Source organism: Lagenorhynchus albirostris, chromosome 11, assembly GCF_949774975.1.
Source record: "Lagenorhynchus albirostris chromosome 11, mLagAlb1.1, whole genome shotgun sequence".
In the NCBI taxonomy this organism is placed as follows: domain Eukaryota; kingdom Metazoa; phylum Chordata; class Mammalia; order Artiodactyla; family Delphinidae; genus Lagenorhynchus; species Lagenorhynchus albirostris.
The window spans coordinates 6,799,628-6,806,416 of record NC_083105.1 but is presented as its reverse complement, the minus strand read 5'-3'; the positions used below and the strand labels follow the sequence as shown (position 1 = coordinate 6,806,416).

Below are 6,789 nucleotides of genomic sequence, written 5' to 3'. Positions count from 1 at the left end.
GGTAGCAGGAAGTTTTCCTGCCCTACACAGGGACACAGAAGCGGAAGCAGGCGGTGAGAGGAGGCCCCCACCCCACGGAAAGTCCTATTGCTATCCTTATACGAGAATAATTGGTTCTGTGCAATGCAGGGTAGACATCAATGGAACCCTTTGGAGTCCGGAAATAGACCTAAGTATAAAGGTGGCACCTCAAATTGAGGAGGGGTAATGATGAATAGTCAATAAGGAGGCTGGGGGAGACTGCTGAGAGCCCTCCGCCCGCCTGTCCCATGACCTAAAATTCCACCACCACAGCTCCTCACTCTGGGTTAAGGTGCAGTCACGCTAGTCATTGTCAACACCACTCTCACAACAAGCCTAGCTTATCCCGTACTCTGTTCCGGGGTGGGGTGGGGGGGTCCGGCACATGAGTGGGTCATGAGTTAGTGGGGAGTTGAAGGGCCTGGTCTGGAAGGTGGGCACCAACCGGGGATTCTGGGAAGCTGGGGGATACCGCCCCAGCCCTGCAACTAACCTGAGCAGCAAGAGGGATGGGGGGGCGGCAAGGCCTGGGGAGCACCATCTGGTGATGACCCCTGCGAGGTGAGGTGGGCAGAAGGGTGGATCACACTTACAGAAAGGGCGGTGTGTCTACGTGTGTGCGCGCGAGTGTCGTGTGTGTCAGTGTGTGCACAAGTGAGCGCATGTGTGGGGTAGGCCGTGCGTCAAGCGTGTGCACCCGGAGCGTGCGTGTGTGCGCACAGTGTGCGCGTGTCACCCAGAGGAGGGGGAGTCCGGGGCGGGAGTCCGGGGCGAAAGGCCGGGTCGGTGCTGATTCGGATCTGCCCTCCCGCCCGCTCCTTCTCGTCGCGCGGGTATTCATAGAAGAGGCGCACCCTCTGACTCACAGACCTATCGATACAGCCGGTCCTCCCAGACCAGGAGGACCCTGGGGAGAGGTGGGGGGAGGCTCCCAGAGGCGCCGGGGGTCGAGGATCAGACGCGGGGGCGCGCCGAGCCAGGGAACGTACCTGCTGGGAGGCTCCGGCCCCCAGGGGGCGCCCTCGGGCCAGGAAAAGGCTCCCTGCGCCCGCGCCAGGTCCTGCTGTCCCTTCAGCCACGTAGCCGGCCCTGGGAGGCGGGTGTGCGAGTCCGCGGGCGCTTATCCACCACGCCCTGCGTCTCCGCTGCTCCAGATATTCCAGTTCATTCGGCGTCTGTCCATCGGAGCCCTGCGGATCCCTCGGTGGGGAGGAGAGGACGCTGTACCCGAGGGCTGTGGGGCTCCGGGGAAACTGGAGGCAGGAGCAGAAATTCTGGCCAGGGGCGGGGTTCACGGCCAGGGAGGCTGCCTGGGGAGGCCTGGGAGGACGAGGAGCTTAATGCTTGGAGGAAGTGTTTCAGGCAGAGGGCACAGCTGGAACAAGCGCCCGGAGGTGGAAGAGCTGGGGATGCTGGGAGCGCCGAAAACCCAGGGTGGGAGAGGCCGGCCGGGGCTCTGGTGAGGGGTCGGGGGTCCGCCTGCCGAGACCTGCGTCCCCACCCCCGTGGCTGTGGTCGAGGGCGCCCGCAGACTCCCCGGGGGGCGGCGGGTGTCCCCTGGAGCCTCCGGGCCCTCCGTCTGGGTCCCCCGCGCAGCCTCAAGGCGGCAGCACCGAGCCTCCGGCGCTCACGATAATCCTGTGTCTCCAGCTCCTTCCCTCGCCTGCGTTTCTCCGGTTTATTCCCCCGCTGCACTCAGCATTTCTAACCCTGTTCCTCCAGTTCTCCTGCGCCCCAGGGCCTCCAGAGGTTGTTGGATGAAGCGCTTGAATGGAGGCTGAGTTGGCGTCCGCGGGGCGGGCCGTGTGGAGGGCTCAACGCTAGGCGTCCCCACCTGGCGGGTTCAATGAGGTCGCGCAGGTCTGGGCTGAGGACAGAGCCTAGCAAAAGAACATGCTTAATCCACGTGAGCGCTTCTTAACAGCCGTCTCCCCCAAACCTCTCATAAGTGCCAGTCAACGCCCCCTCCAACTTCCACACTCTGGAACTTTCTTCCATCCCTTTCCACTACCCTCCCTTCAAAACAAATTACTTCCTTTCACTAAAAATCCAGAAACACACCCAGCCCCTCCCTTTCTTTCTTCAACCCATTAAGAACTCTTAATTGTCTCCCCTCAGGGTAATTTCTGCTTCGTGAGGAAGTTTGGCTACATACCACCTTAAACCCAAAGGAAGCAATAATGGTGCAATTCAGGCAGAGCGCCAGGGCCCTCTGATCCAGCCAGCTGAGGGTGAGGTACTGCGGGTCTCCAAGTCCAGCCCCCCTGTCTCCATCCACCTGGGCAGGCACAGGTGCTGAGCCCAGTGGGAGAGGGGGAGGGGGGTTCCTGAGCCAACATTTTCCAGGGGACTTCCTGCAGCACCTGAGCAGGTGAGACCTGAACGGGTGAGGCCACGGGCAGATTTGGCTGGAAGATACAAGCTACTGCAGGACCTACACCATCTCAGGCCACCTGTCCTCTTGGCCATTGATGACGAGGGCTACCTGTGCCCTCTGTGAAATCCTGCTGTGTTAGTGCAGAATTCCAAAGAGGGGGATATTACTGAGGACAGAGGGGGAGCCTGGGCCAGAGCATTTAGGCCTGCCTTTGACACTGACTTTGACCTTGAACTTGTTACTTATCTCCCTGAGCCTCAGTTTCCTCATCTGTAAAATAAGAATAATTGTACCCATTCTGTCTCTGCAACCTTTTTAATGCCTCTGAGCTTCAATTTTCTCACCTATAAAACGGGGTTAATTATAGCCTTTCCTGTCTATCTTACAGTTTTACAATGAATTCCATTCATCTATTCATCATCAGATGATGATGATAACGAAAGGAGAGTGCTTGCTATATGCCTGACACCGTGCCATACACCTTAAATCATCCATTGCTTCCGACCACTCTGGGAGGTAGGTGTCTGTATTACCACCATTCCACAGATGAGGAAACTGAGGCCACCTACTCAGCATCACACAGCTGCATGGGATTCAGGCCCAGGCAGTCTGGCCCCAGGCAGGGACTGGTGCATGGTAGTCCACGATATAGTTGAATGAGTGACACTGCAAAAGTGCCCTGTGAAGAGAGGGTCTGGCCCAAGTCTGAGTGGGGTCTGGGGGTGTCCACACCCCACCCCCTGCTCGTTGACACAGATGAGCTTTGCAGGTTTGTGCACTGTAACACGCAAAGGATGGGATCTGCCACGTAGTCTGTTTTCATTCCTATCTGAGATCGGGGACTCTGGTGGGCCCCCTGGGTAGTCACAGGGCAGGGTCTTTGGGAGACAGCTTGGGACTTCCTGGTGTCGTTGAAAGAGCATGAGTTTTATTCCCAGAGAGACAGGAGTTCAAATCTTGATGACCTCTCTGAGCCTCAATAACCTCATCTCTAAAATGGGAATGTTTATGACAACTTAGTAAGGTGGGTGTATGACTTAAACAAGAAAACGTGGGTGAGAAAACCTGCATAGTGAACTGGACCTGTGGCAGCCTCACCTGCCCACTTCCCGCATGCCCACTGGCTCCCTGGAGGAACCTCAGAGCGACCAGCCCCTGAGCCCTCTGCGTCCCCTATTTGACATCGCTGACCGTTTCCTCTGGGAAACAATATTATGGCAGTTGAAGCAGAAAAAATTAACTTTGCCTGGGAAAAACTACCTTCTGGTACCTTTTGGTCATCTCGGCTCCCCAGGTGCCCTGCTTATTGCTCCGGTCACTTGCTCTGCTTAAATAAACTGTTCACAGAAGCAGACTATTTGCAGGTGAAGAACTGCTGAAACTGACACAGGACCTGTGGCAGGACAGAGGCATCAGAATGCATTCGTTCAAATAGTAATGCAGATAAGCAGCACGCCAGGCTCTGTCCTCGGCTCAAAGACAGCCAAGATTGTTTTGAAAATGTTCATCCTGACAACCTCATTCCTAAAGAAATGAAATACATAATAGTTTGAAGAGGATACCGGGCATTTTCAACATTCTGCCTGTTCGTCACTTTAACCAGACCTACATGGTCACTGGACACTTTTTCTATCTTTCACATCACCACAGCCACCGGTTTTGCTAAGCACTGTGGTATAAAGACTAAAATTTAGGCCCCGTATTATGTACAGCCTTGACTTCTGGTGAAATTGGGAGAACCTCAAATGGCCTGACAGCAAGTCCCCTGCACAGGAACTCTGCTCCCGTGGATAAGGTCCCCTAGCTAAACAACCCACCTTGTCCCACGGACCTGGTACAATTCCTGCTTATCCCTGTGAAGCGGGTTTCAGCCTCCTGGCAGCCCGAGGAATTATACCAACAAACCCCACCACGTCCGCCCATGGGAACCAGAGGCACCTCACCCTCTTGATACTACAGAGCCTGGCTTCCCCGCCCCTGGTTGTTCACACTGTTCCTGAGGGCAAGTTAGGTGTGGGTCTGCATGGTGTGCAGTGTCCTCTTTCCCTGGGCTGTGAGTATATATGATGCATAAACAGATTGCTGTCTCATCTGTCCAGTGTTGGGTGTTGTGTTTTCAGCCATTCCCACCACCTTCAGGTGGGGGATCCCTCTCTCACCAAAGAGGTGAATAGGAGGGGATTAAAACAAGCGTCTGCTTTTATCCCACTTCAGCTACATAACTGGGGTCCTATTTTCTTCAGCATCCAATAGCACTCTCCTCACTGTTCTTTAAGCTTTCACAGTTTCCTCTAGGCCCTTGCTGCCATCTGGTTCCCAAACTAATGCCACACGTTTAAAGTTTTAATTTAATTAATTAATTTATTTATTAATTATTTTTGGCTGCATTGGGTCTTCATTGCTGCACACGGGCTTTCTCTAGTTGTGGCGAGCAGGGGCTACTCTTCATTGAGGTGCGCGGGCTTCTCATTGCAGTGGCTTCTCTTGTTGTGGAGCATGGGCTCTAGGTGCACAGGCTTCAGTAGTTGTGGCATTCAGGCTCAGTAGTTGTGGCTCTCGGGCTCTAGAGCGCAGGCTCAGTAGTTGTGGCCCATGGGCTTAGTTGCTCCAGGGCATGTGGGATCTTCCCGTACCAGGGATCGAACCTATGTCCCCTGCGTTGGCAGGCAGATTCTTAACTACTACGCCACCAGGGAAGTCCCTAAAGTTTTTATTTCAATAGCATCCTACTTCTACATATCAAATTGCCTTCTGGTCATCTATCACTGCATAAAAAAACACCCCCCCCCAAATTTAGTAGCTTAAAACAACAGTCATTTCTTTGCTCACAGTTTGCAATTTCATAGGCTCGGCAGGATCATCTCTCAGCTCCACATGGCATCAGCTGGGATAGCTGACTAGCTGGAAGATCCACTTCCCGGATGGCTCACTCACAAGGCTGGGATCTCAGTGGAGACTGTGGGTGAGCTGGGAGCCTAGTTGCCTTCCATGTGGGCCTGTCCATGCAGCTGCTTGGGCTTCCTCACAGCATGGCATCCAAGAGGATGCCATGGATTCCAAGAGGGAGGAAGTGAAAGCTGCCTGTTTCCTTAAAGGTCAGGCCCAGAGTGGCCGTCACTTCCACTGGGTCCTAGTCCCAACCCAGACTCAAGGGGTTACAGGTAAGCTCCACATCTTGATGGAGGAGGGGCATATGTGTAGAGAAAGGGTAGGAGTTGTTTGGAGTCATCTTTGGAGACTAACTACCACAACTAGCATTTATCAAGCTTTTCCTATGTCCCCAGTATGGTGCTGGGTACTCCCACATGCAATCTCACAACAGTCAAGTAAGGCAGGAACAATGATTATCCCCATTTTACAGATGTGTAAACTGAGTCACAAACAGGTAGGTAATTTGCCCAAAGCCATTTGGCTTGTAGGAAGAGGGCCCAGAATCAAACCTGAGCAGTCTGCCTCCAGAGCCCACCCTCTGAACTAGCAGCAAAGTCCACTAGTCATTACAGTTTTTCTTGAGATGCAATTTTGACATTAACAACAAAGTGGAACTGTGCCCAAGATGCTAGCGAGTTCCAAATAAAACAAAATGTGACATTCATTATGTTTCAGCACAACTCATTCTGGAAATTTGTGCCACAGAATGACTTGCATTTTCCCCTAGGAGCCCTCTGCGGCAGACGTGGCCAGTCCCTCCCCAATACCCATTTCTCTATCTTATGTAGCAGTAGACATTTTAGCTGGGCACCTGGCTTCCCAAATAACAACTGCTTTTTTTTTTTTTTCCCCCCAGCTCCCCTTCAGAACAGAAGTGATGGGAGTGACCTCTGGGTCAGGTCTGCTGGCTGACTATGGGTGCAATGGCCAGAGCTGGAGCGACTGCTTTGGACCATGAGATGAAAGCTGAGTGTGGAGGGACAGACAGGGCAGCAGAAGCCTGAGGTGTTTGAATGACTTTGGGGAGCAGCTAAATCCTTGAGCCCTGACCGCCCCCACCCCCACCCCCACCTCTGGCCTCTTACCTAAGAGAGAACTAAAATTCTACCTTCTTTAAGTCATTGTTAATTTCAGTGTTTGTTTCCGCATCTCAGATTGTACAGTAATTTATAGACAATCCAAATGGAAGGGAAAGTGCTTATCCAGGGATGTAACAGCTGGGCCGGTAGGTCTACAGTTCCTCCCAGTCCTGAAATTCTGTGGCTTTGTGATGGGAAAGGGTTGGGCTGGGCTGAGGGCTTCCAGCAGTTTCTTGGCTCTGCGTTGGATGCTCATCTCTTTTTCTTCTTCGTGTGAATATTCTCCCTCAATCTCAGTTCTGAACTTCTGTAATCAAACTGGGGGTGGGACTGCATTTAAAACCCAAATGGAAAGTAAGAAGCTGATTGCAGATGAATTTT

General features: G+C 53.3%; 1 long non-coding RNA gene across 2 annotated transcripts; it reads left to right on the top strand.

Annotated features, from left to right (window-relative positions):
* Positions 1-1,451: 1,451 nt before the first annotated feature.
* On the top strand, positions 1,452-6,446 carry LOC132529357 (uncharacterized). 2 transcript variants are annotated; one of them, XR_009543429.1, is made up of 4 exons: positions 1,452-1,927; positions 2,140-2,257; positions 2,787-2,914; positions 6,186-6,446. It is a non-coding gene; the product is annotated as an uncharacterized LOC132529357 (long non-coding RNA). The 2 variants fall into 2 exon arrangements; XR_009543428.1 differs by having other exon boundaries at positions 1,459-1,927; positions 2,140-2,252.
* Positions 6,447-6,789: the final 343 nt, after the last annotated feature.